Consider the following 12,841-nt stretch of genomic DNA (forward strand, 5'->3'; position numbering starts at 1 on the left):
TCATGCGCAGAATGTTCTATGCCATTGCATCAACTTGGCTTTGAAATATACACCAAAACCAGCAATACTAAAAATAGTAACAGAAGCAATGAATATTATGAGTTCTCTAATTAACATTCCACTGACGTAGGATGGAGGAGGGGGTCCGCTGTCAATGCTGCCACCATAGCCTTTATCTAGACAGTACAGGGAGCGCCCAACCATAATCACAGTGACAATTTTTGTGGCTGTTGCATATTCGCCGATTTTGGCACATGGTCATATTACAATTTTGCTGCCATTGAGACATAGGAGTGCATTGCCTATTAATACATATCATGTAGAATGATATCGTTCCGGTTCCGGTCGCCGAGGGAAAGGACGCGCTGATTGCTGCTCTGCAAGTTTTACTCTTTTTACATTATTATCTGCTGCTTCTGTAATAACTCAGCGAACTTCAAGCTCCAGAGTTCGTAGTACGACTGCATGCTTTAAATGCCCTTATGAGACTAGCTCATTTGCCTCACAGCGAGGAGGACAGTTTTACTCCTGGTAATGATAAAGCCCACTAAGATAAAAGATAAAAATGCAATAGCTGCCAATCAAAACGACCTCAAGGTGAGCTGAGTTGACTGTTTGCCAAGAACAACTGAGCATTATTTTACAAAATACTTCTTTTTACTCTACCTGTTGATTGGGCCAACAAAGCTGCTGCTACCGCTCAGTGAAGCTTCTTCTAGTTACCTCGACACCAATAAGTCTAAAGGGCTCTTTGACTTAAAATATATTTTATTCTATTGACTGATAGCGTCCTCCTGCTTTTATTTATTTTTGAAACTGTGACTCAATTAACTCTGTCGGGAGCACGCAGGGTTTTTCATGACTAAAAATCTCAACCTGTGCAAGAGAACGCTCACTCCTTAATCAACTATGGCTCCCGGTAAACGCTCAAGGGATCAAGATCAAGAGGAAAACACTAACTCCCTACACAAGAGTAAACAGACAAGAATAGGAGACTTCTTCACTTTAACCAACACTAATAAGCAACAAACACAGGTGTTTTCCATTAGAATGGCCAACCACTTTTCCCCGCTCGAAGGTCAGTGCTGTGAACAAGAGGAGTCCACAGAGGATGAATTAACTATGTCTGATAAGTTGGCTGTTTGTGAAGCTACAACTGACATTGGCACCGAACCTGAAGTAAGACTTACAAGGGAACAACTCCCCCAAACAATGTTTGATACTGGGGAGCCCTCATTACCTGTGGATTACAACCAAACTGAACTGATTGCAAAGACTGTCGATTATATCTTTAGAAGTATGAATGATATTAGAACGCATCTCAAAACCCTGAAATTGGAAAATTGACATCTGCAGTTGATAAACTGCAACAAGTGAAACCTCGCACTCATTCATCCGGATCCCCCAAAACAGCCATAAACAACGTACAACATTGTGGTCAAAAACCAACTATGCCTTCAGGAAACCAATATAAGCTGACGTTAAGACCAAATTCAATCTTCTTGATTATTTGCAGGTATAAAGGGAAGCTCCCCAGCTGGAGAAACAAACATGAAATTATACACCACTTAAGTGTACTGCTTAAAACTAATTATTCTGCCATTGATCTCACAGAACTCGAATCAGTTAACTACCAGTCTCATGCAATGAAGATTCTGCTCACATTTAGCTCCCCAAGAATCCCCTCATCTATCCAAAGACAGAAAAGGCAGCTGAGAATAAAAGGGATTCATTCAACACGCGTTTTTGCAAATTCCACAGTAGTTGATCTGTTCCCCAAAAACTCTGTGACAAACAACTCCCTGCAGGAGGTGTTGATGCCTCAAGTCTCAACCCAACAAGACCTAATAAGGTGGGACCAGCCAGACGAACGTCTGGAAACATGTAAACAAACCCAGATACAAACTGAAGAGATGACTGAACCTCTACCAGTTAATCAAGAACATAATCTTTTGGAAAACTCCACCGAAGATCACCTCTTGCTCACCTTTGGGAATCTACCTTTACCTGAACAGCAGGCAATTATTGAAAGGTTGGATTTGGTGAAACATAAACTACAAATTACTCATTCTGCCCAGCTGTGCAACATCCAGACGAACCAGCTTCCTGATAACGCGGACTTTATGGACTGTAACAACTTAGTCACACCAACAATACAAGACATAAGAGAGAGCCTCCATGTGTCCAAGGATCTCTTTCCCCAAGAGCAAGAAATAAAACTGAATATTATTTCCTCCAAACCAACGGTGTCTAATGAAAGATAACTATCCTCTTCTTGTAATGCAACATGCACTCCCTCACCAAATCTTGAAACTAAGTCCATTGCTCTGGATACACTACTCTTACCATATAGGGATGAGTTGCCCAAGAACACCACAAAATTCTCTTTCCCTATGCATAATAAGGATCCTACAAATCCTGACATGAGACCATTGAATGGTTGCATTTTTCAAGATTCTTCTGCGGAATTAGAGAAGATCTCCACCCTCGATCCACTTATCTCCACTAACACTCCCTCAAAAGACAGAAGACCTCAACATAATGAGAGCATAAATGATTTGCTTCCGCAAAATGATAAAAGCAGTGATAAATTCCAGTATTGGTTCTGCCAAATGACTACAGGAGATTTCCCACTCACTATCTTTTCTCTGTTGGAACATAGTGGGGTGGCAAAACAAGTGTTCAGATCTGGACTTTAGAACATTTATTTCAAAACTAGAAATTAAGCCCGCTGTAGGCTGAATACAGCGGGTGCTAGGCGTTAGACGGGGTGGTTGCGAGCGGGGGAGACTCACCGGCGCCATGGTGGGAGGGAGAGGGAGCGTGCGCAGTACTGGCGGCGCGTCGGGGCGACTGCGGCGATCCAGGAGGTTCACAGCCATGTGCTAGGTCTTGGAGCGTCGTGGGGCGGCTGCAAGGAGGTCGCCGGCATGGCGGGGGGTGAGGCCGCCATCTTGGGGGGAGCGACGGGGTCCTGCGGGCATGCGTCGATGTGGCAGCTCGCAGGCAGCGAGGGCTGGGCGTCGCGCTGATGGTGGGTTGTGTGGAGTGCGGAGCAGCTCGGTGTGGGATAAGCTGTGTGGGGATCTGTCTGTTGGCGTTCCTGGCGTGGCGGATCGGATTGGCGGTGGAGCAGGTCAGTGGTGGGCCGCGGAGACGGGGGGGAAGCGGCTTGGCATGCTGCCATTCGGGGAGGCAGCAGTGGCTGTCATTCGGGGAGGCAGCAGGGCGGCGGGGCCATTGTTATGCAAGGCCGCGGGGAGTCTTGATGGGGAGGGAAGGGCAACGGTTCATCAGCGAGAAAGGAGCAGGGCCCTGCTCCTTTCCCAGCAGCGAACCATATGGGGATGGATTGTGGGCAGGGAGTCCGGCACGGGCCAAGTGGCCAATTGGCCACTTGGCCCCTGAGTGGCCCTCAGATAGGGCCAATCAGGAGCTGCTTCGCTTCGCAGCTCCTGATTGGCCCTCTCCGAGTTTTTATCCCGGACGGGTCCCGCCCTAACTCCTCCCCACAAGCCCTTACTGCTTTATTTAGTCCGCGGCGCAGGGACGTTTAAAGATTTGATATTCTTTTCTTCCAAGAAACTTGGTTAACTGAGGAGCTTAACATTCCCAATTATCAATCTATTACTAAGATGGCAATCCCAAGTGTTAGAGGGGGAAGACCCTCGGGAGGATTGGGTATTTTAGTTTCCACCCATCTAGAGGCACAAGTCACCAGCATAGCTCCCCACCCCAATTGGGCAGTGGCTATTCTGCTCTCCATGAAAGAACTAACAATCTTATGTATCAACCTATACTTACCACCTCTAAGTATTCACTCCCAAATTGAGGCTCTCTGGAAGGAAGTAGAGTCTTTCATAACTTCCCTCATAAACAAATACCCTACTGCACTGCCTCTTATAGGAAGTGATTTAGACGCTAGACTAGGACATAAAGATGACTCACTGGCTAACAAATTTCAATATACACCCTCACCTGCAGAAAATGAACAGTACTTCCCATCACGCTTATCTCTATATCCGATAGCTAATTTTGCCAGTCTTTGTCTCTGGCGTGTTTTTAACAAACTAAATCTTACAATTTTAAATGGCTCAGCTCCTGGAGACTACCCTGGTCAATTCTCCTTCTGGACAGTATCCAGATCCTCTACCATTGACTATTTTGCAGTTGCCCAGGTCTGGCAAAAAGAGTAAATAAATTTGAAATACTTTCAAGATCTGAAAGTGATCACTTACCTCTTACACTATTTTGCAATCCTGATAGGAACTCTGTAAAACTTAAGGATCTTACCTATCTAGACACCTTAATCGTACTGCATAGACAAAAAATCAAGTGGAGCTGCCAGCTAAAAGATAACGTAAATGGGTGGCTAAATTCTCATCAAGCCAAACTGATTCATACCAAATTGACAAACCCTAGCGACAATGACTCTATCCTTGTTGCATATGGGGAACTTATACAAACTTTAAATCCTTTGCTCTCTAAAGCCAACTCAAAATACCACCACCCTAAGCCCCAACCAGCAAAATGGTTTGACCAAGAATGTGCAGTAGCTAAAAAAGAATTATTAAGACAACTTAATGAATTCAAACTCAATCCATCTCCTCAGCTAAAAACAAGAGTATTGGAAAATAAAAGAGCCTTTAAAATCATTATTAAAAAAAAAGAGGGAGATGATGATGGAGAATTGGAGGACCATCAATGAAGCCACTAAATCCAACAACACTGCAGAATTCTGGAGATTGACCTCCTCACATTCAAATCTAGATCCTGTCATGAACCCCGATTCATGCCATCCTGGCTCCATTCGTCCCTGCATATTCTCACACTTCCATGCCTCCTCCGGCCGGATCTTGCCAAGGCCGTAAAGCAATAAACCTGTCCTTTGAGAACTTCACTCCCTTCCTTTCCCAGCGGGAGAGGCTCCGTCCAAATGTATCAATCTTACTGTAAGTGTCCTTGCGGAGACAGCTGAAAGTCTCAATAAAGTGCCACCCGCTTGATAAGGCTCCTGGCCATCTGGCCGCTTGGGAACTGGCTTTCTCTACCCCGCTTGTTCCCCCTGTACTTTGTTATTATCAAGATATTTGCTTAGGAAGATCTTGGCATGCTTTAGCGTACTGTGGACTTTGCCTAATAAAGCTACTTTTGAAATTTGCAGCCGGCTGTTGGATTTCGAATGCGCTTTCACCTGAGGCTCCACAGGCTGGGCTCAGCCTGATTCCTGACAGATCCCCTTCATGCATCCGATACTATTAGTACAACTAAATGGATGCAATTTTTCTCTGTTCTGTATAATGACACCCCATCTGAAGTTTTTGCACCTGAATCTTTAGATACAATTCCTCAATGGCCGCAGGTTGCCATATCTGAAATCAAACAACTGATACAAGAATTAAAATGTGGTAAGGCTCCTGGCAGTGACTTTATCTCCCCTGACCTATTAAAATCTAATATCGATTGGTGGGCCCCTATTTTGGCATCACTCTTTACATATATAGATCAAACTGCACAAATCCCATATGATTGGGGACTTGCCATAATTATACCCATCTTCAAGAAAGGCCTCAGATCTGAACCATCTAACTACAGACCAATTAGTCTGTTAAATGTGATCTCTAAACTGTATTCTAAACACCTATGCCTTAAACTATGCAAGTGGTTAGAATAAGAAAAAATCTTAGAAGATACTTGCTTCAGACCAGGGAGATCAACCATGGATCACTGCCTTATCTTACAATACTTAATCCATAAACATGTCACAACAGCTAAGGGCTCCCTATATGCAGCTTTCATTGATCTCAAGGCTGCTTTTGATACCATCCCAAGAAACCGATTGTGGGCCAAGCTGGCCAATTCCTCCATTGATAAAAGGCTGCTACATTTGATGGTCATGCTACATGACACCAGATTGCAAGTGAGATTTAGCAATGAGGGTAACCTAACAAAACCAGTGAACTCTCAGAAAGGCGTGAGACAGGGTTGTATCCTAGCCCCCTTCTTATTTAACTTCTATGTTGACTCCTTAATTAAACGCTTTCAAAACTCTGATATCCATGCCCCTAAACTGGACGATAAGAAAATACCAATCCTTATGTATGCGGATGACGCTGTGATCCTTTCACAAACCAAAATTGGCCTTAAACGCGCTCTGCTTATTTTAAGCCAACCATGCAAAGAAGAACATCTAAATATTAACTATGAGAAAACCAAAATAATGCACTGTAACAACAGGTTCCAGAAACATCGCTGGTATATTGACGGGCACATAATTGATCAGGTTAAGTGTTTTAGATGCTTAGGAGTCAGCTTCCAATATAATGGTGGCCATTACGCCCATATACATTCGGTAACAGATTCTGCAAAAAAAAGTGCTCTAGCCATCCTTAGATTCTTTCATATCAAAGGTGGCAAATTTATACCAGGAGCCCTGAAGCTTTATTCTGCGAAGGTATTAGCGCAAATCCTATATGGTACACAATTGGGTCCTTACAGGAGCTATGTGCTGCTTGAAAGAGTGCAATCAAAATTTCTGAGAGACCTTTATAAAACACCTAACTGCACACCAACTGTTGTTCTATGCCAAGAATCTGGTCTTCTGAAGGTAGATACCTGTGCCTGGCTGACAACCATCAATTACTGGCTAAAAATCTACCTCTATCCTAAGGGACTAATCCTGAAAAAAAAATCCAAACTCTGGGCCTCAAAATGAACCATCTAATAGAACTTGGCTTTAAAACAGCCAAAGCTGTTGTACGGCAACGTGTTTTCAATATAGATTCTCAGGAGGAATTCTCAATTCTTCCTAGAATCTATAGAATCTATAAGGATGGTCAGGATATACTCCAGCTCCGTATCTCACAAACATCTCCATAGCAAAATACCGCTGGGCCTTCTCAAGAGCACGTTTTAACTCATTCCCCTCAGCTGCCCTCGAGGGCAGGTTTCTCAATCGTCTGCTGGAGCTAAGTGTATGCCCCTGTGATAACTCCCGACCTGAGACAATTTCGCACATCTTATTATATTGTTCTTTTTATGAAAGCTCTCGAAAACATCTAATCCTACCTTGACTATCCAACTACACTGGACACTCATCCTTATCATCTCATAATAGTGACATTCTAGTTAAATATTTGCTAAGGGATAAAGACCCACTCATTTCCAACATGGTAGCAAAATTCCTTTACATCTCTACTAGAATTAGCTCGGAAAGAATGTCTGAACGATAATAATGGGTAATGGATAGGCCATCTTATCACTTGGGTTAACAGATTATTCTAGAAGATGTATTGATTCCCTGTCCCTGCAGTTAACTCCTTTGAGGTTTCTCCCCCCTTCTTCTTCACATGTTATAACCCTTTCCCCCTGCCTACAATAACATATTGTTTCCATCAATACATTGTTTTAACATTGTTTTATTATTTTAATATTTTTATGTAGCAATACTTTTGTATTTTTTTTACTACACATATTGTTTAACTTTTATAACGGATTGCAGTCTCTATTGATGAATTATTTATATAGGTCAATCGTACTGTTGTTGTTGTAGAACATGGAGTGCCATCATTCACAGCTGCAATATCAGGCATGCTTGTACCATGATGGAAATCTGTGCCCCAACACAAACTGTTCTCAATGCGTGTTTGAACGATAGTGTTGTGTCCTTCCATCGAAGGCAATGTATTGAAGTTTTCACACTGGAGTCGGCCACACCGGACATCCTTCTGATGACATTTTCTATAAGTAGCACCATCAGTCCCACAGTTGCCAAAATGGTCGCCTCGAGTGTTCAGTTCTCTGAAGCAGCCTTCTGAACCAGCTGTTGCTCTTGAGCCAAAGATCATTTTGCACTGTTTACTGTGAGTTGAGCAGTTCCCATGGTAACAGTATGAACCACCTTCACATGGGGCACCATTTTGTTCATGAACATCTTCTTGGCACCGTTCTGAGTTCCCATTGAAGTACTCCAGAAGGTCACAGACACTAACACTTTTCCTGTAAACAGTCCCAGCTGGAAGATACTGGCATTGGGAACAGCACTCCCCAAAAGCACAAGAGACACCGGAACGCAGCTTGCAGCCAGACTGGCAACAGGGGTCCCATTTACAGTTCTCTTTTGAACCACACATTGCTCACCATGTTCCACCACGCTGTTCCCACATGTGTGAATTGATACTGTTTATTTGGGTCTTCAGCAAAAAACATGCATCTTGCTTCCCCAGATTTCATTAATTTGTAATAATCTCTATAACTGCATATTGATTCAATAAATGCTAATCCCAGCATATGTCCAAAATTCTTATATACAATAAGGTGGGCTGCATCGTGAGGCAGACGTGAACTCAGACTTTTCATCCTCCAACTATTAAAATCATCAAGAAGAGTATCAATGTCATGGGAAATACTTATGAGATTGCTTTGAGACCATATTTCCAGTCCAACAAGGGATACCTCAACACCAATTGGAACATACCATAAATTGGTAAGATGGATGACATTCTGCATGTTCAAAGCAATAACAGTTTCATTTCTCCCAAACTGAACATACCGCTCATGTTCCACCACAATGACAAGCTTTGCATACATTAAATGTGTCCAGCAGGGTTTGTCCTGAAACCTGGCAGTTGTTACATTCGAGGTGCGTTTGATCATGGCTGACTGTCGAAGTTTCTCTTCTTCTGTCAGGCCACACCTCATGCGGATGGCCCCTTCCTCTTCTTCGAGTCGATACACCACATGTTGAAAGGTAGCAGATGCTGGGACAGGTCCAATTTCATAGGACTTATTCTCGACTTGCAAAACACCTCTGAGGCCTCCTGAACAAGTGCTAATGGCAAGCGAAGAGACGGGCATGCCACGTACAAAACCGTCATAGAAACAGTCATCCCTGATGAACGGATAGTCCACCTGCAGAGCCCCCTCCGTGCTGTAAGTGAAAACGGGGAAGTGTTTGGGGACAAAGGCTCTCTTCTGCCTGAGGTAGACCAGGTGGCTCTTCCCTTCTATCTTTATCTGGTAGTTCATCTGCTGGGGTTCTTTGTGCCCATATCTGGGGGCCTGTCTTTGTGGGATGATCACCTCATAAGAGGCATACCTAAACCCTGGAGGGGGCTTTTGGCCAGCAGTCTCTTTCAGGGCACTCCTCAAGAGCAGCACTAACAACCAGGAGAGAACATGAGTCATTTTCACAGTAGGAATACTAATTTGGTAGGCTAACCAGTTTATGTTAGTCATCAAAAAAAAGAAAAAGAAAAGAAAAGGTCTTTGTGGCCAGTTGCAGGAGGAGAGAAACTAGAGTAGAGGACACATCTTCTTCCAATACACAGAATAACCATGGAAACTGTTTATAGGGCAGCCTGTGGAATGAGGGTGGAGCTTTGTGTGTCAGTTCAACAGACTATATTAGGAATGATGGAGGAAAGAAATGAAGGTTGAGGAAAGGTTTTCTCATAATGTGCACAATCAGAAATTTCCTATTGAATATTCAGCACAGATTAGGGCTAGGGCTAGGGCTAGGGCTAGGGTGCCAAATCCAAACAAATTATCTCAAACATCCTATAGCAGTGGTTCTCAACCCTTTCACAGGGGTCACAGCAGGGCAAGCAGCTTGGCCGGGGGGGGGGAGGCATCTACACAACAGCCTTTCGGGGTAGATCGAGATCGAGTGTTCGTCTGTCTGGAGCAGCTGAATAGAGCGAGATCAGCATGGTGGTAGAGGCAGAACTGAACTGGGAAACCCCGGGAAAAAAATCCAATTTATATAGAATCATGAACAATGGATCTTCACACCATTGGTCAGTTTCAGTTTAATTTCTGTGAAAGAACGCATAATTTTATGATTGGGGGTCACCACAATATGAAGAACTGTATTAAAGGGTCGCGGCATTAGGAAGGTTGAGAACCACTGTACTAGAGGTTCAGAACCCTGATTATACCATTCATTTGGGGGCAGCCATGGAACTTGGAAAACAGTAGGAAATTAGGATTCAGGTTCAGTAGACTTTTGAGTGATAATGAGGTAAACTGCGGTTCTTTCAAAATGATTGGAAGAATCGGGGTTGGATAAGGAATTTGAATAAAGAATCTTGAATAAGGAACAGGGTGCTAATAGGAACCTGGACACTTAAGAACAAGGCCAGAGAAGGCAACACAGAGCTGACTTTGAGTAATCAAGAAGCAATGCTGCAATAGGAACTAGAAGATGTGGTTATGTTGTTGCTACAAGAAGAGTTGGTTTTTAAACACCTCTAATCTCTACTTTAAGAAGTCTCAAAGCATGTGCGGTGCCCGGATTGTCTTCCCCCCCACCGATCCACAACCCGAAAAAGGTTGCGGACCACTGATCTAGTCCATCTTTCAGCAGGATAACTAGCTGATCAAAATGCAGAGGGGCAGCAAGTTGTTAATTACTCTGCCTTGCCCTACTCAGTAATTAGGGAGCTGCATAAAGCAGTAACCGACACAGGGCTTCATAGTTCTTATGTTAAAGGCATGATTGAGGCTATTGGAAATGGATATGTTATGTTACCATTAGACTGAAAGCAGCTGATAAGGATGCTGCGTTCTCCTGCACAATATGTGGTATTGGAAAGTGAATTTAAACAAATAGCTCACGCCCAGGCTCATGCTGACATGACAGGGGATGAACTCTTTGAAGAGGGTGGTTATGCCACTGCAACAACAGGCTCTTGTCCCAGAGGCAACTTTAAACATTAGCTCACAATGTGCTTATGTGACATTTCTCAAGCTTCCCATGATGTGAAAGCCTGCAAAGAGCCTTGCCACTATCAGGCATGGATCCCCTGAGCTTTTTGTAGATTTTGTCAATAGACTCCAGGAAGCAGTTCAGAGGCAAATTGATAATCCTGCAGCTGCCGCAAGTTGTTGCTCAAACTGGCTAAAGATAATGCAAATGCTGATTGTCCACGGCTGGGTTTGGTCTTGCAGAAGTGATAAAGGTTTGTCAGGACATTGGCACCCAATCACATAAAATGAACTTACTGGCTACAGCTTTTATAGCAGGCCAATGCCTGGCTGGGAAATGCTTTAAATGTGGCAAGCGGGGTCACTTTCAAAAGGAATAACACTCAGTTGGGAGGGATGTTAAACACCCCTCCAAAAAATGCCCAAAATGTGGCCAAGATTTTCACTGGACTAATCAGTGTAGAAGCCAGAATCATTCTGGTCAGGGAAACAGCCCATCGGGCCCACCCTTAGCCCAGGACCAAATAAGGACATACCCACTGCACTCCTGAATTCAAGAACTCCTGAATTAGAAAAGAGAGCTCTATATATGGATTTGGTTTTGCAGACCTCAGTAGACTTCCAACTCACTGGAGAAGTTCACACAATTGACACTCAAGGTTTGTGGGCCTCTCATCTCATAGCACATTGGGATAGTTTTCCCAAGAACCCTCGCAGGGCGCAAAGGAATTTTTGTCATTCCGGGAATGATAACAGCAGATCTTCTTGGCCCCTTACATGTGTAACTCTGGACAAATTTGCCATAGAAACTTGAAAAGGGGAATTTCCAGACCAATTGGTTTTAATCCCTACAGTGCTGCTTAGTTTTCCAGAAAATATTCATGAGATAAGTACTCTGGTAGCACACACACAATTTATTGGCACTTAAACGCTCAATGTTAACAATAAGACTAGAGAATTATACCTTCACAGGCCTATTGGATACAGGAGCTGATGTTACAGTGATTCATGCAGGTGAGTGACCATCAGCTTAGGAAACTACATCAGTCAAGCAACTTTGGGGAATTGGAGGCAGTCGTACAGCGTGGCAAAGCACTTGCTGGATTCAGGTTATTAACCCTACTGTGTCTACATCACATGTTCATATCTGACCCTTGGTTTGTTTGTTTATTTATTTAGATTTTGTTTATTTTTATTAGATGTTTGTTTATTTAGATTTTTATACCACCCATCACTACAGTTCTGTGCGGTTTACATAAAACATACAACACTATCAATATCAATATAATGTCAAACGTACAGAAAACTCACAACAGGCTTCTTAATGAAAGAAAGCTTTATTGGAAAGTACTATACGCTAGGGACTGAAAAGTCAAATCTGACCAGAGTACAGATTTGCCTCTGCTTATCAATACAATTCTCCCGCTCAAAACTTGACAGTTCCCAAGGGAGGGGAGGCAGAGAAAAGACATATGTGTAAGAAAAACAGGAATACATTCTCACAACCTTGAGGAGGTGACAACAATCCCAAGAGCCCACAACATGTGATAAGGTTAACATAACAAACTATTCACTTTTATGGCTAGCAAGGATACAGGGCCTGGAGCAAGCAGGCGCCAAGCAGTATAAAACAATATAACTGACATGGAGGAACTCAAGCTAATTTATGACAGAGATTCTACAATCCTGACATCCCTCCACACTAACAAGGACCTCCCCCACCCTAGCCGGCATCAACAGGGCGGGGGCAATCAGGGAATGCTCGGTGGAAAGCCCGGAGAAGGCGAGGTGCTTTCACATTCTCTGCCTCTACCCACTCCTTGTCCCCTGAAGGGAAATCCTTCCAATCTACCAAGTATTGGAGGCGACCCTTGTGCACACGAGAGTCCAAAATTTGGTTGACTTCGTAGTGAGTGTCTTTATTGATGTAGACTGGCACCGGTGTAGACAGTGGGGGGTGCCACGCATCTGGAACAGGGGCTCTCCGCAGCAGGCTGGAATGAAAAACCGGATGTACATTCCTGTAAGTTTTTGGCAAAGATAGTTCCACAGTTACAGCATTGATAAGTTTCACAACAGGGAAGGGCCCCACATATTTAGGACCAAGTTTCTTGGACTTTTGCTGGCAGCGCAG

General features: G+C 43.6%; 1 pseudogene; it reads right to left on the bottom strand.

Moving 5' to 3' along the window:
* On the bottom strand, positions 1-9,312 carry LOC143828938 (disintegrin and metalloproteinase domain-containing protein 20-like; annotated as a pseudogene).
* Between the last annotated feature and the right edge of the window lie 3,529 nt (positions 9,313-12,841).

Source organism: Paroedura picta, chromosome 2 (genome assembly GCF_049243985.1).
Source record: "Paroedura picta isolate Pp20150507F chromosome 2, Ppicta_v3.0, whole genome shotgun sequence".
NCBI classification, from domain to species: Eukaryota; Metazoa; Chordata; class Lepidosauria; order Squamata; family Gekkonidae; genus Paroedura; species Paroedura picta.